General features: G+C 40.8%; 1 protein-coding gene across 3 annotated transcripts in view; it reads right to left on the bottom strand.

The window, feature by feature from the left end:
- The window catches only part of LOC129771529 (transcription factor sox-2), a 222051-nt gene extending 201240 nt beyond the window's left edge, over positions 1-20811 (bottom strand). For all 3 annotated transcript variants that reach the window (XM_055775273.1, XM_055775275.1, XM_055775274.1), the window contains exon 1: positions 20077-20811. The gene's annotated coding sequence lies outside the window, so the exon portion shown is untranslated. The remainder of the gene's footprint in view (positions 1-20076) is intronic.
- Positions 20812-26244: the final 5433 nt, after the last annotated feature.

Below are 26244 nucleotides of genomic sequence, written 5' to 3'. Positions count from 1 at the left end.
GAAACATTGTGAAAGGTCTAATTTCGATTGTTCTAAATGAATAGAAATTGGTTGATCCTATTTTAAGGATTAGACTAACATAGAGTTGCAGTCCCATAAAATGACAATGGAGGCCACTGGCCCAAAACGATAATTGTGATTGATAATGTATAACATTGATTTGTTGATATTTTGAATATAAAATAATAACTGTAATGTTTTGACGTAGGACTACGTCTTTCATTTCTATACCGGGGTGTAAAATCAAAGTTTCGAAAACGAAAGCGTTACGCCGGAGACCGAGATTTTGAGCGTTAATATCTCCTCAACAACTGAACGAAATGGTATGATAAACACTTCATTCGAAAGATAAAATGTCTACGCGTTATATACTTGTTACTTTCTGATCCAAAAACTTGTTTCAATAGTCTTAAAATTGCTTTCAAAACAGGCTATTGAAATCACCAATCGGTATATAAGCGAGCACCGCTCGGAAATCCACTCAGTTCTAATTGAACAGCGATTGGAGCATGTTGTCGCTGTTGTGGTGAAGCTCTTCGTTTATCATGAAAGCGCGAATAAACGGTGTCACCAAGAGCCTGTTTGTACACCTTAGGCCAGAAGGGAATCCATCAGGAGTTTATTTGGATGTTTTCTATCCATGTAACACTGTGACCAAATATGTTTCAATCAAGTGCTATTAACAGATGGTTATCGAGTTAGCATAAACCACTGGTGGGCTTCCAGTATCGAGGAAAATGTGGAAATATCTAATCGTTACTGAAAATAATCTGCCAGTTCCTCTGGGAATTTAAAATTACATTCATGTGAAAGAGCTTATTTTAATGTTTTCTATCCATGTAACACTGTGACCAAATACATTTGGTTTTGTGATTTTTCAATCAATCGCAAACAACAGGATAGCTTCTGAAGATTATTCTTCCCCATCAGTAGGATATTTCCGTATCCAATATTGGATGCATAAAACCTTGTGCCTCCAACATAACGCTCTCGTTTTCGAAGTCCCCCAAATATTCATTCATTCTGAATGAATTCAGATTCAACTTCAAACAAATGATCTCTAAATCAACGATAGTCCTACGTCACCCTTGCGGTTATACCATAGATATAACCCACATCCTGTATTTTCAACATTGCAGAGCTTTTGTAATTCAAACATTCGCAATTGGTGGACAAGACCCGAATCAGGACGATAGTTACATCGAATAAGGCCATTGATCTTTTGTTTTTACGTAATAGATATTTTCAACGATATTGTTTTGAAGACATACTTTGAATGAATGAATATTTAAGTTTCAAATAGGGAAAAAATGAATCTTTCATTGCAAAGCTTTTAAATTAATAGTTTTCAAATCAAGTTCTTTTTCCATAATTTTGATATCCGTCTAAAGAAAATCTGAACCATTTTCTGCTTTTGGCAAATTCCTTGAAACTCATCAGGTGTTTCATATGAAAATTATGCTTGAAACTCATCAGGTGTTTCATATGAAAATTATGCTTGAAACTCATCAGGTGTTTCATATGAAAATTATGCATCAGGTGTTTCATATGAAAATTATGCTTCTGACCGACGCTACTGACCAGTTTCGGTTTAAATAATTATATCAAACCTCATGTCCCGTATATCAAATTACACGAGAATGGGAAGGATAAGAGGATTAAACTTCAGAATCCCATATGGGGGTAGTTCAGATCATACTGATCGTGAAGTGGATAAATTTGAATTTGTTCTGTGATATAGAAGATATTATTATTCATCAAAATTGTACAAACGGTCCATAAAAAAATTATTCTAACCTTGACCTATACTAAATACTTCTCACTATTCAAACGAGTAAGACAGAGCTACGAACAAGAGTATGCGAGATATCGATTATTAAATATAATAGTCATGTTATATCTCTAGAGTAATTTATAGAAAAGGAAAATAAAATTACAATCCCATATGTTCAACAACTACATATTTCACGAGCAACCAAGTATTCCTCCTCATCTTTGAACCAGCGTTTGATTCAGTATACTAACGCACCAAGCAAATGAATCATGGGATCGAATAGTTGGCATTAAAATACCGAATCATCGAGGTATAATCGCAAACTTGTCATTCTAAAACATGCGCTTAATTCAATGGAATATTATCGCATACAGTGTATTAATTTTACCTACATAACGTTGAAACGTCCGAAATTATGCAACTGACATAACGTTCAAACGCCCGGAATCATGCAACTGACATGTCTCTTTCAAACGGGAAGGAACACTTTCACCTCACGTAGTTCATTTTTACACGTAACTGTCCGTGACAATGATGATAGACACAAGAAGATTAAGTGAAGTGTAAATGTCGTGAAAGTGTATGTGGCAGTGATGTTCCTGATCAGGCCCACTATGTATTTTCTGAAATCCACTCAATATCGGTATCAAATGATTTTTTTTGACTGATAGAATACAATACAATGGTTTTATTGTAGAGAAATATTCTAATGAAACAGATAATGTACTAAAAACTAGGAAATAAATTATGTAAAAAAAACTTTTTAAGTTAATCGGTTTAATTGTGATTAAACATAATAATGTACTAAAAGCTAGAAAATAATTAGGCAAGTAGCAATTAGCGGTTATCACACCTCTCCTTCATCAGTCTAGGGCATTGATAAGACTAAAATGAAATCGTGGGGCACGTTGGATTTCCATTATCCACAATTAGCGACTTAATTATATGTCCCACGATTTTATTTTTATTTTTTTTGGGTGTTGTGTTGTGACATGTTTTTTTCTTCGTCGCGTGTGTATGATTCAAATCATACTGAAATTGAAATTGAACAGTGAGTGCATTGTGAAGCAGGTTCTGGTTAACGGAATTCTATCGGTTACCTTCTCAGGTTTCCTAAAGTTAACTCTCCGCCATCGCGACTGCAGTCCGATAAAAGTACGCGCGATAAATAATAAAACATATTAACGCTCCAATTGATTTCACGAGTTTTCCTTCTCAAGATACATGAAGAGAATTTCTGCCGCAAAAGATAATACAAGCGACGAACATCAAAATACAAAGTCAGTTTTAGCGAGTTTAAAAGAATTTCCTCGGAGACCTTCTCAGGTGAGGAATATATCGTCGATTAGAGGAGTATAAAAGGGTTTTCTTAGCTGACCTTCTCAGGTTGCCAAAAATAAACTTGGTCTCCGCGATTGAATGAAGATATATAGATCGAGAGTTTTTAAAGAAGTTTTTCATGACCTACTCAGGTCAGGAAAAATATCTATGTACTACGCACGATGAATAACGAAATGCATGACCGGTCGGATAAGAATGTATATTTTCTTCAAATCTCATTTCGCCGACTAGTTGAGAGTTCGCGTTTTTAGAATCACATCACTTACCGCAGTGAATTCTGATTTTTCTTAACCATTCCCACTAACAACTATCCCTTCCATGATAAGCGCTAGGGAACCACGCTATAGAGGCGACTATCATACTAACATTCCTTCCCTTCCCCTGGTGACTGTAAGGACGTGGCCGGCGTCGTTATTGACCATTTAAAGCTTGAATCACCGAAAATTGCACAACGAGAATGATTTGCTAGTCCCAAGCGTCATTCTGTGTGTTCTTTGTGCATTTTGGTTGGTTCAGGTCAATCACGGAGAGCAACTACGAATTGTACAGTCTACCCAAGCTCAAGCCGCAAGTGTCTAGTTGTTAGTAATACCATAAGGCGTTCAAATTGTTAAATTTTTCATGTTTTTTTAACGACTTTTTAAAGAGAAATTATGATCATGGTTTGTCTACCTTTTATCATGGTTTGTCCGAAAAATGATCATGATTTGTCCGGTATTAGAAAACATCATTTTTGAATGAAAAAAATTCGAATTTGCAAGCAGGTGTTTCATTCAAGAAGAAATGTAACCTTTCAACGTTAAGGTGTAATTTAAGTGGCTATTACATGTACAGTGGGGTAAAATTCGTGATTTTTGAAGATTTTGCTTGAATTTTCACCAGGAATTGTTCATGTCGATATTGCAGCCAAATTAGGAAAGATAGCAGTTGGGTGTCAAAGAACAAATTGTAGAGTGGTTAAAAAGCTTCAATTTAATTGATAGAAATAATCTAGTTTAATAAAAAATTTTGGGATAAAATAAAATAATAACACATTAAAATTATTATCTTTTAAGTGTTTCACTTCTAAAATGTTATTCGAATCCACTAATTTAGATGTTCCACTATTATATCATGTGCTAAATTTTCTCATCTTTTGAATGAAAGCAACAGAATCGTCTTCCGTAGCGTACTTTATTATATAGAGCCAGTTTGAGGCAACTGAGTTCGAAACAAAAAAAAAAGTTCCATAACTCTGTCATTGTTGAAATTCGAACACATGCGTAAAAGGATTTTTTTCATCAAATATGATCATCTATCACTTCCTGAGAGAATCTGGATAAAATTATTTTTTTCATATGAGAAAGGTGTTTTCTGACTTTAAGGGGATGAATCAAAAATGAAATTCTTCTTTTTTATTCAAAAAACGAAAAATACATGCAAAAAAACGAATAAAAAAAATATTTTTTTGACTCGATTATATACAGGATTCGATTATATACAGTGAAAAGAAATCATAAACTGTATGTATTCGAGTCCGTCCTGTACGTGTTTCAAGTAACTAAATATCATGATGTAGAAATTTTCAATCAAATTTTTACAATTTAAAATTGGCTTCGTGCCTAGAGATTACACTACCGAGTTTGGAACCCAAATTATATCCCCTAATTGGAATGGCCACAAATAATAAGGGACGTCACTAAAAATGAACACGAGTCTTGCTCGAAAGGTTCATCTCTCACCAGCTTATGTGTGGAGTTTCATGACATTTCGTTTATTCGTTCACAAACTACAGATGTTCAAGTGTCACTACCTGAGCGTTCGTATAGAAAATGGAAAAAGAGAAATATCGTATTCTGATCAAACATTGTTTTATGATGGGAAAAACTCTTCAACAATCAATGCAGTGGTTGACGAAATGTTGGGCCGGATTCTCGAATACACTTCACGGTGGAAACGAAATGAACGGCACGCCATTGAACTACGTTTTACGAGTTAGTGAAATGTCGAAGATAATAATGAGTTTTCAAGCAGAATGAGCACTTTTCAAATAAAAAATCATTAATGAAAATTAACTTCTCCGTATCAAACTGGAATTTAATGTGAGTGGAAAACTTTGTTTTCTTCAGGTGATATAAAAATTTCATCTGGAGATAATTTGATATTATACTGATAAATTTAGTGGGAAACTAATCTCGTATCCAGATGTCGACACCGTACCGTTGTCATCGCGGATACGTTTCATTCCGTTTCCACCGTGATGTGTATTCGAAGTGTATTCGAGAATCAGACCTGTTATTCCACTTCTGCTCCTTCGAGAACAACAGTTTATCGGTGGTTTAGTGAATTTTAATGGGCCGTAAAAGCAGCGCGGATGCACCTTGCTCTGGAAGACCAACAGAGGTTACGAATCCAGAAATCGTAAAACAAGTGCATAGACTCGTTTTGAACTATCGTAAAGTGAAGTTACGCGAGTCAGCTGAGGCCGTGGGCATTCCAAAAGAAGGAGTGGGAAACATTTTGCACGACATTTCGGACATAAAAAGGCTATCCGCGCGATGGGTGCCGCGTTTGCTGACCGTCGATCAAAAACAACGGCGCGTTGATTATTCAACAGCCGGTTTTGGTGTTGTTGAAGCGTAATCGAGTGGACTTCTGTCGACGTTTTGTGACAATGGATGAAACGTGGATCCATTACCACCAGGGTTGCCAACTATAATTTTAAAAAATCAGGAAGAAAATAAAAATCAGGATAAATCAGGATAAATCAGGATAGCTCATAATAGGTTGTTCGAAAAGTAAATGTCGATTTTTTGGAAAACAAAAACATAATTTTCAATCAAAGCATTATAATTTAATTTTATATCAATAGTTCTGTTTCACAATCTTTCACCATCTTTCACGCAGCTTAAATATTCTATCCGCCCAGAACATGTTTGCTTCTTCGTCGAAAACTGCTGCGAGCCATACATGTGCTTAGTAGTAGCTCATAATACAGAATCCATTCCAAATCCCACCAGCAACAGAGTATATCTTTCTTCTGGCGAAGACCGGATATGTAAAAGAATTGTTTCCCCTGTTGGGTGTGAACCACTGCGTCCATTATTTTGAACTATTGTTGTATCTCCCTATTTATACTACACTTCAAGCTTATCTACTACTTATTGATGAAGGAGTAGACCGCAAGCTATAGCGAGATAGGTGCCAATCAGTAATAATCTGTTTGATAAAATATATAATCCTGATCGGCGACGCAGACAAAATTTCCTTGGACTCCAGAATAGCTTTATCAAGGTGTTGAAGTCTGCGTCTAGTTAGAGCTATGCAGTTACAGAGCAAATGTTCCGAGGTTTCGCTTTCGGCATTACAAAAGGGACAAATATCATCTTGTGCTAAACCTATGTTTTTAAGATAGTATTTACTTGGGCAGTGTCCTGTTACAAGAGCAGTGAATGTGCTGAAGTATTTCTTACTAAGGCTTAGCAGCTGTTGAGTAATTTTAATACTCGGCGTAATAAATTGTTTCGCCTATTTAAGTTTTGCAGCCATACAATTGGCTGTCACTTCCCGGTCTTCCCATTTATTCAGCTCACCTTTCAACACACAGTCAGAAAGTCCACAGAATGGTTCTGGACCAGTGAATGGTAAGTTTGAGCCGTTTTTGGCAAGTTCATCTGCTCGCTCGTTGCCCTCTATACCGCAATGGCCAATTGTACCGAACTTATCTGACTTAATTGCCGTAGAAGGGAAATGCATTCCCAGACAATTTTTGAAGAGCATTTAAAATCATGTAGAGCTTTAAGTGCCGCTTGACTGTCTTCTTTTTTTTTTTTTTGGCAAGGAGGTGGAGATCTTCAATAGACACCCAATCGCCATGTTGACTGGGTAGTGTGAGATTTCTACTCACTAAAACCACCTCCTTGTACTTCATACCAGACCTTCCCCGGAACCACCAATTGGTATTACTTCGGGGAGGAGGCTGTGCTTATGCACTCATTGCTCAATGTTTGTTCTGGTTAGTCTTTGATCTTCACTCCATCTTCGTTGAAGTTCTACCATAATTTTACACATTGCGCGGTTCACTGCATTCCACGTGTTCTCTTCTTTACACATTGCCTGTATTATATTTTCAGCATTCACATCGGGACCGCTCGCTAAGATCATTTCTTGTCTCTCTGTGAAGAATCGAGGACAGTCAAAAACCACATGCTCCGGTGTTTCTTCTATTTGATCGCACAAAGGACAGAACGGTGAACTTGCGTGTCCGAATCTATGCAAGTACCGTCGGAAACATCCGTGGCCTGACAGAAATTGCGTCAGGTGGAAATTCACTTCACCATGTTTGCGATCAATCCAATTTGCGATGTTCGGTATCAATCGATGGGTCCATCGACCGTTGGATGTGTTGTTCCATTCCTGCTGCCACTTCTGAATCGAGTCTAATTTTGCTCTTTTCCGCACTTCTCTGTTTCTTTGCACATTCGTCGTTTTTTGTTTGTAGCATACGCTGTCTTCGACTAGAATGATGTCGATGGGAATCATTCCCGCTATGACGTATACTGCTTCCGCAGATATCGTCCGATATGCGCTCGCTACTCTCATCGCCATTACTCTAAGTGTTCTGTTTAGCAGAGTACGATTTTGTTTCACTCCGAGTGCTGCAACCCAGACCGGGCCGCCGTAACGGAGTATCGACGTGGATACACTGGCAAGAAGGCGCCTCTTACTGCTACATGATCCTGCATTATTCGGCATAATTCTTGCCATCCCTGCCACGACCCTTGCTGCTTCCTCACATGCGTATTTTACATGACTCTTGAATTTAAGTCGGTCATCGATGATAACACCCAAATATTTCAGCTCTCGTTTGGACGTAATTTTGTGATCCCCAACAATAATTTCTGCTTGATCCACCACTCTGCAATTGCTGATCAGCACCATTTCTGTTTTCTGGTGTGCTATGTGTAATTTTGCATTCTTCATCCATTCTTCAACAATTTGAATTGACTCTGTAGCCAACATTTCAACTTCCTCTCTTGTCTCGTCAATCACTGTCAGCGAAATATCATCTGCGAAGCCAGTTATCTTCATGCCCTGCGGAAGCTTCAGCGTTAACACTTCGTCGTACATCCCGTTCCACAGCGTTGGACCTAGGATGGATCCTTGTGGGACACCCGCTGTGATATTGTACGTTTTTCGTCCTGTCTCTGTGTCGTAGATAAGAACCCGGTTTTGGAAATAACTTTTCATGATCTTGCACACATAGTCGGGAACTAACAATCTATGCAACGCCTCGGCGATGGCTTCCCAGCTGGCACTGTTGAATGCATTCTTTACATCGATCGTTATCACTGCACAGTAGCGATCTCCACACCTTTTCTTCATCAGTGCTTTTCTGGCTGTCTCAGTGACTGACAGGATAGCATCCACTGTGGATCTATCTTTCCGAAACCCGAACTGCATCTTCGAGAGACCGTGCTCACTTTCTGTGCACCTTGTTATTCTATTGAGAATGATCCTCTCCAACAGTTTCCCTAGAGTGTCCAGAAGGCAAATGGGCCTATAAGAGGATGGCTCACCAGGTGCCTTTCCTGGTTTTGGCAGTAGAACCAATTTCTGCCTCTTCCAGATATCTGGAAAGTTTCCTTCATTCAGGCATGTTTGCAGCGTTTCCCTAAACATTTCGGGGTATGCTTGCACCGCTGTTTTGAGTGCCACGTTGGGAATTCCATCTGGACCTGGGGCTTTGTTCACCTTCAGCTTCTTTGCTGCCGTTATCAGCTCGTCTATTGACACCCTCTCTACGTTTTCTTCATCATGATTGTACGGCGTAGGTGGCCAACTCACCGAATCGTGTTGCGGAAAGAGCACTTCTATGATACGCTTCAATTTATTTGGGCACCCTTCTCTGGGTATCGATGGACCTTTGAGTTTTGACAACACCACTCTATAAGCATTACCCCAGGGGTTCGCTTCTGCGTCCCGGCACAGCTCTTTGAAACAGTTCCGTCTACTACGACTGATTTCATGCTTAAGTAAGGTTCTTGCCTCTCTGAACGCTACCCTGCACTCTGCTCTGTCAGTTACAGTCTTAGCCCTTTGCATTCTTCTCCTGGCTCGGAGGCAGCTCGTCCGGAGAGAGTTAATTGTTTCATTCCACCAATAGACCGATCGTCGTTCGTTTTTTGGCGTTATTTTTCGTGGCATTGCGATGTCACATGCTCGGACAACACTCTCTGTCAATTCGCTTGCATTTAAATTGGTGACAGGTCGCTCCATTTGGAGCGCCTCCAGAAAGAGATTTTTGTCGAACAATTTTATCTTCCACTTTCGACCGTCTTCTATCATCCCTCGTCTTGTTGATGAGTTCTTATTGCAGATTGTGTAGCGAACCGCTTGGTGATCACTGTGAGTATAGCTATCGCAGACTCTCCAGTTCATATTTGGTGCCAGTGTCGGGGTGCAAAATGTGACATCTATAATGGATTCCCGACCGTTTCTATGGAAGGTGCTGGTGGATCCTTCATTTACCAGTTTTACATTCAGCTTTGCCAAGGCCTCGAGCAAGCTAAATCCCCTTGCATTTGTAAGTCTGCTCCCCCACTCCACTGCCCAAGCATTAAAATCCCCACTGATAACAACGGGATTCCGTCCGATGAGCTGTTCTGTCAAATTAAAGAGCTGTCAAATTGCTCAATCGTCCATCTCGGGGGTGCATAACAACTGCATACGAAGAGTCCGTTAATTTTGGCAATCACGAACCCTTCGTATGCGGTGGATACCACTTCTTGTATTGGGTATCTCCCCATTGCTCGAAGGGACTTGGTACGGTTCAGCTATGATCGTCACATCGCATTTTGTTTCTGCTGTAGACTGCCATAGCAGTTGTTGTGCAGTGTCACAGTGGTTTAGGTTTATCTGTGTTATCTCCATTTTGCCATTGCCGCCATCGCCTTTTTAAAGATCGGACATCTCGGGCCTCCCGAAGCGTGACCATTTTCAGAGTCTGTTGGGCAGAGCATGCATCTCGGTGGTTTGGTGCAATCCTTTGCCAAGTGCCCCTTATCACCACACCTTATACAGTGGTCGGATCTATCGGGACCCGTGCATCTCTTAGCTCGGTGGCCGAAATCCATGCACTTGAAGCATCTTACTAATTGTCGGTCAACTCTCAAGGGGCATACCGTCCAACCGACTTTTATTTTTCCAGTGTCGAGCAGCTTATTTGCTACGTTCGGCAGTCTTATTTTCGCTGTTTGCGTGTCTCCGAACGCTTTTCTCAGTCGGATATTCAGCGATACGTCTCCCGAAGTGAACTGCTCGTACAGGGCTTCTCTCAATTCATCTTCTGTCGTGATCTCATCCAGATTCCTGCATTCAATCACTGTCTCTTGAGATAGCGCCTTCACTTGCGCTGTTTCCCCCATGGAATTCTCAATTAGCTCTTTATAAGCTGAGCTCTTTATCTTCGGGTCTTTCTTTAATTCGAACAGCATTTCACCGTTCTGGGTGCGTCTTATTTTCGCCACATTTTCTCCGAGATCTTTCAGGGACGGATCACCTTTAACCTTTCGTAGGATATCGGCATAGGTCGTAGTGCCCGCTGTAGACACGATCAGAGCGTCTGATTTCTCCCTCTCCTTCCGGCGTTTCGGCCTGTCTTTCTTTTCCTCCCCTTGTTTTTTGCTTATAACTTTTTGCCACTCATTATGCTCGTTACGGTGTAGACCATTTTCGTCACGTGTTTCTTCACGACCCTCTCTCTGTTTTTTCGTTGCCCTTTTTTCTTCTGGAGTTTGCCTTCTCCTCTTTGCGGTTAACGGAGTTGAGTCTCCTGTTGGAGTTGAAACCACTTCGTTTGGCTCTCTTTATACAGCCCCTTTCAGGGCATTTTCCGCCTTTTCTGCTCTTGCCTTCCAAGACTGTTGTTTACGTTCTGCTGCTGCGAGCGCAGACTTGATTCTGATCGTAAGGGTTCGTATCACGGCGTGGACATTGTTACGAGCCGCTTGACTGTCTGAGAATATGTAGATGTTAGCATGTCTACATTTTCTTTTGAGGCAGACATTTAAACATTCTGTTATTGCAGTTATTTCTGCCTGAAAAACTACTGGCCAGTTTCCCAAAGCTACAGAGATTTTTGTTCTGGGACCATACACTCCGGCACCTGTTATGATTCCCATTTTCGACCCATCAGTGTAGAACATGATTGAACCATTACGAACGTTGGGGTCACCTTCATCCCATACTGAGCGAGAATGTTAGATCACTCTGTATGGAATGTCATAATTGGTCCTAGGTTCCATCCAATCTCTGTTCATCTCTGAGGCTGATTCAATGGGTAAGAGATTCAAGATGCTCAAGTGACCAGTTTTGTCCCCGTCTAATATTTTTTTCCATCTTTTAAGCTATAGAGCGCTTTTTTTAGCCTCTAGCTGAACATATTGGTTCAAAGGTACCAGGTGAAGGATAGCCTCCAATGCCTTTGAAGGAGTGCTTCGTATTGCTCCAGTAATTGCAACGCAACGCAACGACTAGCAGTTGGAGTTTGTTTAGCTTTTTTGTAGCTACAGTCTCCTTAGTCTTTGGCCACCAAGCAAGTGAGGCATAGGTTATCCTAGGCCGCACAATTGCAGTGTAAACCCACATAACCATTTTTGGTTTAAGGCCCCATGTTCTTCCTATCATTCTAGAGCATGCCCATAGGGCTGAGTTGGCCTTGCTGATTATTGAATCTAAGTGCGCGTTCCAGTTTAGTTTAGCATCTAAGATAACACCTAGGTATTTTACTGAAGCGCTGCTGTTTATTTCTTCTCCCCCAAGATGTAAAGAATGCAGATGCGGTTTTTTTCTTTTTGGTGAAAGGAATAATTGTTGTTTTGAGCATAAATCGCTCAAACCTTCTGTGATACACCAAGATTGTGTAAAGTTTAAGGCCATCTGCATTCTGCTCGATAATACTTGCCACGTACCACTATGACTAGATCATCGGCAAAGCCCACAACTTCGAATCCTTCTACCTCTAAACATATCAGAAGGTCGTCAACTATTTGTGTCCAAAGGAGAGACCTCCTTGTGGGCAACCCTTTGTTGCAATCACAGACTTTGACGGCCCACCCAGTTCCGAGGTGATTCGTCTATGTGTGAGCATGCCCTGGATCCATTGGACTATGCAGTTATCGAAGTGTCTTTTTCTCATAGCTTGTGCTACTGATAGATAAGACGCATTATCAAAGGCACCTTCGATGTCAAGAAACGCGCATAGAGCGGTTTCTTTTGACGAGAGAGATTTTTCAATTTGTGTTACAAGCGTGTGTAGCGCTGTTACTGTGGATTTGCCTGATTGGTAGGCGAACTGGTATTTAAATAATGGGAATTTGGACATGAATACAGATTTTATGTATTCACTAGCTGACCCGGCAAACTTCGTTCTGCCCAAAATTTATTTTTCGTTATCACATCCACGTTTTCTTACTATTTGTGTTTCAATTGTATGGCAACCCACCTTAAGAGAGGGGGAAGGGTATCTAACCACCATAGAATCATTTATTGCACCCTAAAACCTCCACACGGAAAATTTCGTTTCATTTGCTTGATGAATTCTCGAGAAATTTCGAAATTTTTTTAGAAATTTTTTTGTGTTTCACTTGTATGCCAAGCCTTTTCGCCAAAACTTTATCCGTAATATGGAATCATCATCGAAGACAATTTGTGAATGTGTTTTCCTGTTACACAGAACACACATTAGAGACTATCCTCATTTTTTTCCGTAGAGTCCTTGGTGAATCACACCATTGAGATGGCGGATCCTTCGGCTGAAGGAGGGCTAGATTTTGATGGATCGGGAATCTGAATACTCGTTGCACTTTGGTTTTATGGTAGCCCAAGCCGTTTGGATGTGGCTTGTTGAAGAATAAAACACATGGTTAAGATAGTATTAACACAAAACTTGATTTATTGCGATGCTTCACGGTTACACGTTGGAATTGGAATCGTGGACTATCACACTTGGAGGTTAGATATGGAATGGCGAATGTGGTGTTGATATTGATCGATTTTATGCACATATTTTGTATGCGTTATGCTCAAAGTTGGTATTTGCTGATGTCTGCCGTTGTGTTGTACACCACACATTGCATTCTGATTTGGAAGGAGTGATTTGGATGGGGATGAGGATCGGAGTGGAATAGGGAATCTATTGCATTTCACACTTGCTCAACATTCGCGCTGTCGGTTGCGAACAGTCGTTTTTTCATTTATATTTTTTGTTCTAAAAGCGTGTTTATTTCACCCGAGAATTCAATACCATTTTCGCTTCACAGAAATAGCTCAATGTCGAATTGCATGGCAAGGCTGCCACAATTGCACAACTCGATTGAACATGAGTTGCGATTCGTCCAGGTAATTCTGATTCGATCGAATACGTCCAGCAACATGTTGAACGGAAAACGTGTAATTCAGTAATAGAGCTAACTAAAGACATCGTTTGTGCTCCCGTGGCCGAGTGGTTAGCGTCATAACTAACATTCCGGGTGTTCGGGTTCGATTCCCGTTCTGGTCGGGGGAATTTTTCGTCAAAGAAATTTCCTCCGACTTGCACTGTGATCACGCGTATTCTAGAGCTTGCCACTCAGAATGCATTCAAGGCGGGTTATTTGGCATAGAAATCTCAACTAAGTACTAATAAAAATGACGCAAGTAATACTACGTTGAGACGGCGAAGTTTCTTCTAGGAACGTTAGTGCCATTGAAGAAGAAGAAGAAAGACATCGTTTCTTTTGTTTGAACACACTTGCTGTCGTTTGAACAAAGGCTGTGTCGGCGTTGCTCATGACAGCTTGTCGCTAGTGAATGCATTCTGTTGGTTGTGTCATAGGAATCGCAGTCGTTCGCTCTCTACCTTTGCGTATATGTTGATCATGGATTTATGGCACAGCTCAAGACATCGTAGAATGACGTTCTCCTGACTGTGCCAATTCATCATACGACACACATAAGAATCTATGGAGCGCACTCTCTTGTTTGTTTCGTCTCCTCCAAACACACGTTTGAATATATCAATTCAAAATGAGTAATGATGTTCTTGATGATCAAAGTAACTGTGGTGCGTTGGATCTACACACGTGCCGCTTTTTTTTTATCAGGATTGATGACAATGACGTGATTGTTATTTGGCATTCCGAGCATGTGTGTGTGATTAGAATAATTTCAATAATTCATTGTGCTCATCCAAAAACGCTTCCAGCTCGTCGGCGATGCGCCTAGCTCTAGTCGAATTGAGGTTACTTGCGTATGTGTGGGGTGAATGTTCGATGAAGAGGAAGAAGTGCCATCTGGTATTTAACAACGTAAATAAATTCGTCTTGTTTTAAAAACGAACGACGGATCAATTGTTTGGTATTCTTTATATCAAAATACAAATATAGTGGAGGCGATCTGGCGTAGTGGTAACATCCATACCTCTCACGCAGAGATCACGAGTTCAATTCTCACTCCCGACATTCTTCCAAAAATGGAAGTTAAAGTGACGAACCAGCCGAAATGTGCTGAAAGTCACTATAATAGAGAAAAAAATACAAATATCGCGATTGAAAATAGGAGATAGGGGTGAAAATTGGTTATGTATGGATATATGTATTTTTTTAAGCCAAATTTATGCAAAAAATACAAAAACAAAATTATCCAGATTTTTTTTACATAGAACGACCCTAATCGGTATTAAATATAAAGTAAACGGTGTCCTAGCGGTATCATATATAGTTTACGACCTATTCTCATACCAAGCAATTTTTTTGAGTATAATATTATTAAAATCGGTCGAGCCGTTTCGGAGGAGTTCGACCACGAACATCGTGACACGAGATTTTTTTATATATGTAGAAGAAGATATGCATTGTCATTTTTTCCGAATTTTTCCAATCATCTCAAATATTTTCCAAAGTACTCTATCATTCTAATTTGGGCGAAGACAAATTCACAAAATATATGGACGACGTAGATCCGATCAGCCGTTCTCCCGTGATGATGAGTTATACGTACGTGGGAAAAACTCTTTTATATATATATATTCCCCTGAAAATCCCTTTAATAAAGAAAGAAAAAAATATTGAGGATAATGTGTATGTAGATGTATCCCCAGAGTTATTAATGTAGGAATACGTTTCAGAGTGTAAAATTACTCAAGGGAAAAAATTTAAATCCACAGTCAATATAAAAAAAAATTATATGTAATTTTTTCGTTAATCAGCTTTAATGATGGGACTATTGTGAATATATCTATAACCGTACTTAATATCATAAAAATTAGGAAAAATTAAACTAGTCTTCCACTTCTGATATTCTTCCCTCATTTGTTGAGTAAAGATTCATTCCAAACAAAGGACGATGAATTCAGTGAAAATTTGAATATTGATTTCTCTGCAATTGACTGTAGTGATGCTGTAGGTTTTTCGTAAAAAAGATATACGATCAAAAGGTTAGGCGAAACACTAGCATTTCCGCTTATGCGAGGATTTATACCATGCTTATTAATTCTCTTACAATAAGACTCTGGACCACTCAAACGGGCTAGGTTCCCTTAAAAAGGACGACGGTTCGTTTACAAAAACTCCCTCAGACGTACTAGACTTACTGACGAAGACTCACTTTCAGAGTAGTAAACGCGGTGAGATCCTTTCTACCTCACAAATCTGCAGGTGCAGATGGGATTTTTTCAGCCCTGATTCAAAATGGAGAATCTAAATTAATTATACCTTTTATCGAGATTTTCAAGGCAAGCCTGATACTAGAGCACATTCTTTTGATATGAAGACTTGTTAAAGTAGTTTTCATTCCAAAAGCGGGGAAACGTGACAAATCACTCCCAAAGGCATTCAGACTAATTATATATATATATATATATATATATATATATATATATATATATATATATATATATATATATATATATATATATATATATATATATATATATATATATATATATATATATATATATATATATATATATATATAAGGTTGGTTCACCTCTGATCCTCAATAAGGCAATGTTGTTCTTCAAACTTAATCTCGTTGTTATTTCATAAATTCGTTAGACAATCTGGCTTAATGAAACTTTCTAGCACTGTTTTGAAAGCCACGAAACAATTGAGGGTAGAGATAAAAAACGGTGGAGGGGTTATACCTATGATATAACCGCAAGGTTGACGTAGGACTGCCGTTGGTAATCATTTGTGATTTTTCAATTAGCAATAATCGCACTTCGAATGTTCCTCATTGGGTAAATTATTGATTAAACTATTGATTAAATTATTGATTGAACTAGTGAATGAATGAAACAATTTACAAATTCAATTGCAAACAAATCCCTATTTAGGTCAATTCATGTATTATAGTAGTGGTTATCGCCGCAAATAGTTATCAACATTTTGCCTAATCATCTAACGGTATGCGAAGAAGTTCAGTGAGCTGGCGACATGAAGAGGCATGCAGTCCTGAATAACCGAGCCAATGCGTTGTATTTCTACCCGCTTTTGTAGACCGTGTAAGCAATGTCATTCCGGAGTGTAAAAATGCATGGGGGTATAGAAAGTACTGCCGAGATTTGGAATGCCGATTTTCCCAACTTTTTGGTTTCGGAATCTGTGTTGGAAAAACTGTGTTTATGTACTCGCAGCTTGCATCTCATTTGCAATGCCAATTTCCCCAGGTTTCGTGGTTTTGAAGTCTGTGTTAGGGAAACATTCCGATTTTCAGAAGCGCAAACGAGTACAAAAATACCCGCTGCTTGCATCTATTTTGCAATGCCGATTTCCTCAGGCTCCATGGTTTTGAAGTCTGTGTTAGGGAAACATCCATTCATTCCTGCGATGGTACCTCAATCGCTGTTCAATTACAACTGAGTTAATTTCCGAGCGGCGCTCGCTTATATACCGATTGGTGATTTCAATAGCCTGTTTTGAGCCTGAATTTTAAGGCTATTGAAACAAGTTTTTGGATCAAAAAGTAACAAGTATAGAACGCGTAGACATTTTATCATTCGAATGAAGTATTTATCATACCATTTCGTTCAGTTGTTTAGGAGGTATTAACGCTCAAAATCTCGGTCTCCGGCGTAACGCTTTCGGTTTCGAAACTTTGATTTTACACCCCGGTATAGAAATGAAAGACGTAGTCCTACGTCAAAAATAAATACAGCTTTGCGTCTAGAGAATTTAACTTAATGTAAGATGTATACAAGTGCGACCGGAGAACTATCATGACAGAAAACTTTGACATGGAATCCAGTACAGGTCGGACTCGATTATCCGGAGACTCGATTATCCGGGGTTCGATTATCCGGAATATTAGACTCGATTATCCGGAGTATTTTATTTTTGATTTTCGGAAATTTTGAATAAGTTGTATAATAATTCTATATTGAATAGCTAATATGGATATCAAAAGAAAGGGCTTGACTAGTAGAATGCAGTTATTTGTGAAAAATGCAAATCCTAGATGGCGGCCACTACAAAATGGCGGATTGCATATTTTCTCAGAACTCCATCAATATAGGTATCAAATGGAAGGGATTGACTTCAAAAGAAAGTTCTCGACTAGTAGAACATAGCAGATAATGAAAAATCCAATTTCAAGAAAGCCGCAGTCCAAAAACAACTAATTACATTATGAATGGTTTCATTCAGCTTGACCTGTTCCTATGTATGTTTAAATGTTTGTTGGGTTGTCCCACATTGATAGAAAATTGACCCCGTCCTGTTGAATGGTTGATCTAAAATTTGGAACATACATTTAATTCTACTGTCATTATAAAAGTGCGTATTCCATGATCTGGTAAAATTCAATTTGGCCGCCGCAAAAAAATAGCTGAATGGCTTGACTTGGAGAATACACTACACTATGAACAACATAAATTCAAAAAGGTCGCTGCCACAAAATGGTCGACCATGTATTTTTTGCAATCCCCTCAATATTGGTATCAAATGAAATGATTTGACTAATAGAATACAGTACAGGTCGGACTCGATTATATACAGACTCGATTACATGTGATTCGATTATATACAATTTTGAACTCGATTATATTCAGTTTGGAAAAAATTGTTTCTTTATATTTCAAATATGGCTTATTTCATGAAGAAATGTAACCTTTCAATGTTAAGGTGCAGTTTAAGTGGCTACTACATGTACAGTGGGGTAAAAATCGTGATTTTTGATAATTTTGCTTGATATTTCACCAGGAATTGTTTATATCGATACAGCAGCCAAATTAAGAAAGATAGAACTTGTGCGTCAAAGAACAAATTTTGGAGCGGAAAAGAAACAATCTAGTTAAATATAAATTTTTAGGATAAAATTACTAATAACACATTAAAAATTATTATCTTTTAAGTGTTTCACTTCCAAAATGTTAATAAAATGTACTAATTTAGTTGTTCAACTACTATATCCTGTGCTAAATTTTCTCATCTTTCAAATGAAAGCATCATAATCGTCTTCCGTAGCGTATTTTTCAATGTAGAGCCAGCTTGAAGCAACATAGTCCGAAACAAAAAAAAAATTCTGTAACTCTGTCATTGTTGAAATTCGAACATATGCGTAGGAGGATTTTTTTCATCAAATATGATCGTCTATCACCTTCTGAGAGAATCTGGATAATTTATTTTCATGTGAGAAAGGTGTTGTCTGACTTTAAGTGGATGAATCAAAAATTCCTCTTTTATTTTCAAAGAACGAAAAATACATGTAAAAAAACAAATAAAGAAAAAAAATTGTTTTGACTCGATCATCCGGAGGATTCGATTATCCGGAGTGAAAAAAAAATCAATACTCCGGATAATCGAGTCCGACCTGTATATGTATTACGAATAATTTAAAAAGTACAAAAATCAGGATCATTTCTGAAAAATCAAGATAAATTGAGTGTTCGTCAGGATATCAGGGAGCGCGCTAAAAAGTCTGGGAAATCCTGAAATATCAGGAAGGTTGGCATCTCTGATTACCACTCTCCTGAGTCCAATAGTCAGTCTGCAGAGTGGCACTGAGGCATATTTCGATAACTTAGGCGTTTCGTGCTTCAAAAAGGGAATTGAAATGATGGAAACTCGCTATACCAAGTGTATTGCACTCGAAGGAAACTATGTTGAGGAATAAATTCAGCTTTGCCCAAAAACCGATTGTTTACATAGAAAATCCCGCGACTTTTCAGTCCATGTAGTCTCTGATTTGTCTGATTTGAATATTGAATCTAAAAAAGTTTAAAATAATTGAGGATACATCAATACTCACAAAGGAAATTTTTAACTTACATTCAAAATGTTGTTTCTAAAAATAATTAGAACAGTGTCCGCCGAGTTTTAGTGTGCTTCACATGGTTATGATAATTATGCAATTCAATCAGTGAACCACTGAAGCATTTCTTCCCTGAAATGTCTAACATCAACCAAACACCCTTCATCTTCATCAAAAACCACACAAAACCTGCCACCACAGTCGCCCGGTTTCCCCTTCCGCATTCCATGGACCAAGACTTGTGCTTATCAATCGTCTCGCAGTTATTTTGACAAACCGTTTTCTCAGGAAGCATCCCCCGAATTGATGTGAATAAACATACAGAGCGAACAATGGCAAGAGGAAGAGGCAACGGCAGAAGACCCGTCGCCACCCGTCGAAGTAATCCAACCCAAGCGCCCAACCGAACACCTTCACGGGGCATCGGTTGCGACGGAAGCGGCATCCCTCCCGTGTATGCGACGACGACCAAACCACTAAAAATATGCAAATTAACATCATAATCAAAATCAGCCATCAGAGCCATTCGGTGACAGAGGCGCGATCAACGGCGGCAGCTCGCGCGTCGCCACGGTTATTAAGCTTCTATCGCACAACAAAAAACACATCTCAGAATGTTTGATGAAAAAAAAGTAAAAAGATCGGAAGGCATACTGCGCTTCAAAGATGTTTAACGATTCAAAATTGCCTACGTTTTTTGTTGTCTCCGCGTTGACGTTGCTCAACTGAAGATGTCACTGCTGCTGCTAATGCTGCTTCGGTTACTTCATCCGATCTGTCTGACGGAGGGCGGAAAGGGAGTAAGTGCTGACGTGTTACTGTGATATTTATTAGCAAATTATCTTGCGGTGTGTCACTTTTGCACAATCGAACTTTTTTTTTTCTTCTTCCCTTCTAGGATGCGTCACAACTACTACACTTTAGCTGGAGGCGTCGACGGGCACCGGCGGGTGGGCGGCTAGCGTCGGTAGTCACACTCACGTGATGTACCCGATTGCTTTCGGCGCAACTTGTCACTCGAGATATTTTTTTTATCTGCCACTCGCTACACAGGCGACCGACACAATCCGCCGAGCGTCGGGTGGAAAATATTTATTTTCGCTTTCTTCACACTTACTGCACTTCAATTTCGTTGTTATTTTTTAAGATATTTTCTCTCTTCGATAAGGTTAATGCCACCAATGACCCCGTGGGATCATCGAGACCCTCGAGGGCTTGGGAAAGTGTCACAATGGGAACACTTGGCGCGACATCATCGCACACAACACACCTGGCGACCGATAACTCGGAATGCTAATTAAGTGATTTATTTGTTATATTTTACCCACAAAGCTGCACAAAAATTCCCGTTCTGCCACTGTATGTTTGTATAATTGATAATAAAACATCCAAACTTGCAAAAACCTTCGACGTAACTGACATTTCACGATACTTGTTTACAACAACAACAATATAACTACCAGCGCACCGAGAAGAAGCCGTTCGGATCGGCCCGGTGGAGCCGAGGGGATATGACGCTCGTGGGGAACACCCGAGCGAGAGCGAACGGAGAGGAACCTGGTGGAACCTGTTTCACTGGGCACCCACACAACCAGACGAGTCGAGTCGGTCGCGAGTCACAGCTGAGAGGATCCTCGCGAGATCGGGTGTGTGCGCGCTCGCTCCCAAGTACCCAGTTCTTGGCCCTTCTTGGCTTCACGAATTTCGCATCAACGGTCTTCGGCCGAGAGAGAAGGAGAGCTTCGAACGGCCCCAGCGGGGGAACTCGAGCATGCGCGCAATCGGCCCCCCATTGGTTACACTCGACGCTCGACGTTTCCAAGTACATACCCGAAAAAAAACCTTCACCAAGGAGGGGGCGTTGGCTTCTCGGCGGGCGTAGAAGAGTCACGTTCAATGGCTGCTGGTCGGTGGCGGGAAAGAGACCACCATAGATAGTGGCGGGTGAGAAGACGCCGTCAAATACATATTGCAAGCGAACGAACGAACGAAGGGAACGGCTGTTTGGGTTTTGAGATCAGGACAAGTGCCTATCGATGCCTGCTCATGCATGTTTGCGTGAGATCCCTCGACTTTGTCCCGAGAGGGGAAATTCGAATCAGAAATTGAAATGTGGCAACAGTGCACCCACCGGCGTCAGCTACCAAAAGGTGGTATCATATGTTTTCTTTTGTTGGACTGTTCCTTCCCAGGTTTTCCGTCTCACTTCCGCCGCCTGGCGAAGGGAGTCTCCCACGGACAGAAGGTTTGGCTCGGCTGGCTGTGTCAGTGTAACAAACGATGAATTCTAATTGGATAAAAGAAAATAGCTACATTTTAGTCCGGTTGTGCGAGACCGCTTTGTGTGCGTGTTGTGAAAGGTATTCTCTCTTTTCTTGTGCTTTCTTTGCATTCTCCTGTTTTGTGCTTTTATTATTGTTGTTGTTGTTGTTGTTGTTGTTGTTGCTCTGTTATCCGAGGTACGCTTTCAGGTCTCAGAGAAACATTTCAGCTCTTTTCTTCACCGCCGTTCGCCTTTTGGCCTTTTATCGCTCGAGATGCCTTCTCTTTCGCTCGCTCCATCGGCGCTTCGTTGTGGGACTCAGTGAAAGGATATTCTGCCTCCTGCCTTCAGGAGTGTTATATTGTGTTGCCACGCCGTATGGGGATCTCTGTGTTCTGTGCTACGAGGAGAACTATATGAACGCACTGTGTTCCATTTGTTCCCTCGTTTCCCTCCGTAGGGCTCCCCACAACATGCAACAGTAATGTTACCCTGCTGGTATTTGAAAGCAAACTTTCATGGAATATACGTTCATCTAAATAAATGCAGTGTATATCTTTATTTCAAAATTCTGGATAATCTTCCATATCCGTACTAGCACAAAAAATTCTCGTATGCTGTTCTTCTTTGTCGTCCCACACCTTGATACCGAGGGCTCCCCCTCCTTGTTTTTTTTTTTTTTTTTTTAAAGAGGTGAGGAACGCTCTACCAGCCTTACCTGGGAAGGGTTAACCCAGACGTCGAGTGGGGATCGCACCCACAAAAACCAAGCCCTCTACTCGTTGCCTTATTCCCCCTGGGACCACATCTAGGCGACTACTTCAGGGGGCGGCTGTGCTCATGCACTTCTCGAGTTTTCAACGCTAACTAGCGTTGTCCTTTCCTTTTTCTCAATATTTTTTTCTTTCCATTCGTTATTAATTCCACTGCGCTGATGTCCTCTTCGCAGGCATTTTGAATTTACCCGTCGAGACGTGAACCGATTAGGAATTGCCCTCCAACTTGACGCGCAACCCGTCACAGCCACCCTCGCGGGGTTTCTCACCTGTCGAGACGTGAACCGATTAGGAAGCGCCCTCCAACTTGACGCGCGCCCCGTCACAGTCACCCTCGCAGGATTTCTCTTCCCAACGGAGCGCCGATTAGGTAGTGCCCTCCAACATGACGCGCACTCCATCACAGCAGCTCTCGTGGGGTATACACCAGTTTGAAGACGCCCTCCTTGACACTCACTCCGTCGTAGTTATTAAATCGGCATCCGTTTACCTGTCAAGACGTGCACCGATTAGGAAGCGCCCTCCAACTTGACGCGCGCCCCGTCACAGTCACCCTCGCAGGATTTCTCTTCCCAGCGGAGAGCCGACTAGGTGGTGCCCTCCAACACAACGCGCACCCCGTCACAGCTACTCTCGTGAGGTACCATCTCTTGCAACAGTCGTCGCCGTTGTTCACCTTTCACCGTCGGACGTTGTCAGCACTTTGGTCAGCCCTCCACCTTCGCTGCAGCTCCGACATGATTTGTGTGATTGCACTGCTCACGGCATTCCAGATCATCTCGTCGCGACACATCTCCTCCACAATATTCCCGACATGAAGTGCAGGCAGCCCCTCGCGCCTTTCGGTGAACCTGGGACAGACAAAAACGACGTGCTCCGGTGTTTCCTCCATATCTCCACACTCCGGACAGAGGGGTGAAACTGCGTGCCCGAACCGGTGTAGATATTGCCTGAAACAGCCATGCCCAGACAGAAACTGCGTCAAGTAAAACTTCACCGTGTTTCCTGTTCAACCAGGTCGAAAGTACCGGTATCAGCCTGTACGTCCATCTACCATGTTCTGCCGTATCCCATTCATACTGCCATTTGTCCAACGACTCCGCTCTCATCAATTTCCGGATACCTCTGCTTTCCCGTCGCTTGTAGCACTCGCTATCTTCCGCCAGAGTGATGCAGATGGGAATCATTCCGGCGATTACACACACAGCTTCTGTCGAAATGGTCCTATAAGCACTTACGACTCGCATGGCCATGAGTCGGAATGTGCTGTTCAGCTTCCTCCGATTTCGGTGGGTTTCCAGAGCCGCCAACCAGGCAGGGCCACCATACCTCAGTATCGACGAAGATACGCTTGCCAAGAGACGCCTCTTGCTGCTGATTGGGCCAAAGCTATTTGGCATGATCCTCGCCACCACGTTGATGGCCTTTGACGCCTTCCCACATGCATAGTCGACGTGCTGGTTGAAGTTCAGCCGGTCGTCGATCATGACTCCGAGGTACTTCACCGCCCGCTTCGAAACGATGGTATGTCCTCCGACCGATACCTCTGCCCGCAGCACTGCCTTACGATTGCTCACTAACAGCACCTCGGTTTTGTGATGTGCCATCTGGAGCTTTACGCTGTCCATCCAACTACCGATCATGTCTACAGCCTCAGTCGCCAACATTTCCACCTCCTGAAGCGTCTCGCCGATTACCGTTGTTACGATGTCGTCCGCGAAGTCCACGATCTCCACACCTCTGGGTAGCTTCAGCCTTAGAACACCGTCGTACATCGTGTTCCAAAGCGTAGGACCTAGGATGGAACCTTGTGGAACTCCCGCCGAGATATTCTTCACTATCTGTCCCCTGTCTGTGTTGTATACCAGGATCCGATTCTGGAAATAACTCCTCAGTATCCTGTACAGGTAGCTAGGGACCTTCAATCTGTGTAGCGCCTCGGCGATGGCCTCCCAGCTGGCACTATTGAAGGCGTTCTTCACGTCAATCAAAATCACCGCGCAGTAACGGTCGCCTCTTCGTTTTTGTTTAAGCGAGACCTGAGCTTTCTCGATAACTGTCCGAATAGCGTCCACTGTCGACTTGTATCGTAGCGACCCCTCCTTGTATCGAGCTGTGTGTGTATGTGTGTGAAATCAGCATTAGGCTTAATGATATCCGCTCGTTGTTTTATGCTAGCTCACTCGCTTCTGTGTTTTCATTCTAGTCTATTTTTGGTTTCCGCCTCTAGCCCTGAGAAGGGCCCTTGTGGAAAGAAACTCTATTCCATACTCCTCCTTCACCCGACAAGAAAACAATCTTCTCCCGCTCGACACTCTGCGGTAACCATGTTGCTTCGATGATCAACAAACGAGAAGAGGTGTGGCTTCAAATAGCGGATGGCTCATTTAAACCAAATATGTAAATATGTTGCTCGTTATTGACCGCTCTGTTCGGGAATGCACACAAATCGGCAGAACAAATGTATGGGAAAATGAAAATGCTTCCAGTTTTCAATAATTAAAACTGTTTAGACATTAGTGGATTGAACTGTATCAAACGAATCTTAGAGAATTCAAACGAATCTTAGAGAATTCCCGATTCCATTGGTGTGCAAAGTATCAGAATTCGTTCGCTGTGAAAATAGTTATTGACGTTAACTTTATTTCGCAAAAACGTGACCTGTTTTCTGATTTGGCACCCTTCCTGAAAGACGTAGTTCTACGTCAAAAAAAAAAATGGGTGGGTTATATCTAGGATATAACCGCAAGGTTTATGTCGGACTACCTTAGCTTAGCAATCATTTGCTTGTATTGATTAAATTGTTGATTGATTGAAACAATTTCCGAATTCAATATATTTGCTTTGTGAGTAAAGAGATTGGATAAATGCCATGTTTCATGCACTGTGATAGACTAAGTTTCTTCATTACAAGTAAATTTAATGACAGTCCTTTTACGTTTGGTGTATATTTGGACAAAATATGTGAACAGAAGAATTATCAAACGATTATTTTATTTTACATCCCTTTGAAGTTTGCATCTCTCAAGTGTACGTACTTCTCGAATCGCGAATTTGCTTGATTTGATGAACTTCAGGCACTCAGTTTCGATTTTGACGTTCGTACGTCGAACGCATATTGTTTAATCAATAGGCGTTATCGCAGCAAATGGTCAACATTTTGCCTAATCATCAAATGAGATGCGTAGAAATTCAGTGAGCAGAAGATATGAAGGCATATCCTTCAATACAATCTTGAATAACCGAGCCAAAACGTTGTGTTCGTACCCGTTTTTGTAATCTGTGTTGAGAAAATAATTTTCGGAGTGCAAAACAAAAAAAATTGTAAGGGGTTGTATCTAGGACACGACCGCATATTTTCGACGTAGAACTACGTAATTCTATTATGCAATCCACTTGTTTACCACTTCGAATATTATTTTAGTATTTCGAAATTTTTGTAATAGATTATGTTCTTCGTTACAAATAAATTGGATGAACGTTCTTTTACGTTTGATATGATGCCTAGGACTACCAAAATATGTGAATGGAAGAATTGTCAGACGTTCATTGTATTTTACATTTCCCTCTGAAAATATTGCACATCGCATGTTTTCGTAGTTTCCCAACCGCGAAAGTTCATTCACCTTTAGTATCTGAAATGACGATTTTCCCTGGATTCTCAGTTTAAAAGTACCTTTTAGGGAAACATATTCCGGTCTGCACAACGACAAGCGAGTACAGAAGTACTCAACATCAAAAAATACCCCGACTTGCATGTATATTTGCAAAGCGGATTTCCACAGATACATTGATTTTGAAGTCTGTGTTGGGGAAACCGT

Source organism: Toxorhynchites rutilus, chromosome 2, assembly GCF_029784135.1.
Source record: "Toxorhynchites rutilus septentrionalis strain SRP chromosome 2, ASM2978413v1, whole genome shotgun sequence".
Taxonomy (NCBI): Eukaryota; Metazoa; Arthropoda; class Insecta; order Diptera; family Culicidae; genus Toxorhynchites; species Toxorhynchites rutilus.
This window is presented reverse-complemented; position numbering and strand designations above follow the sequence as displayed.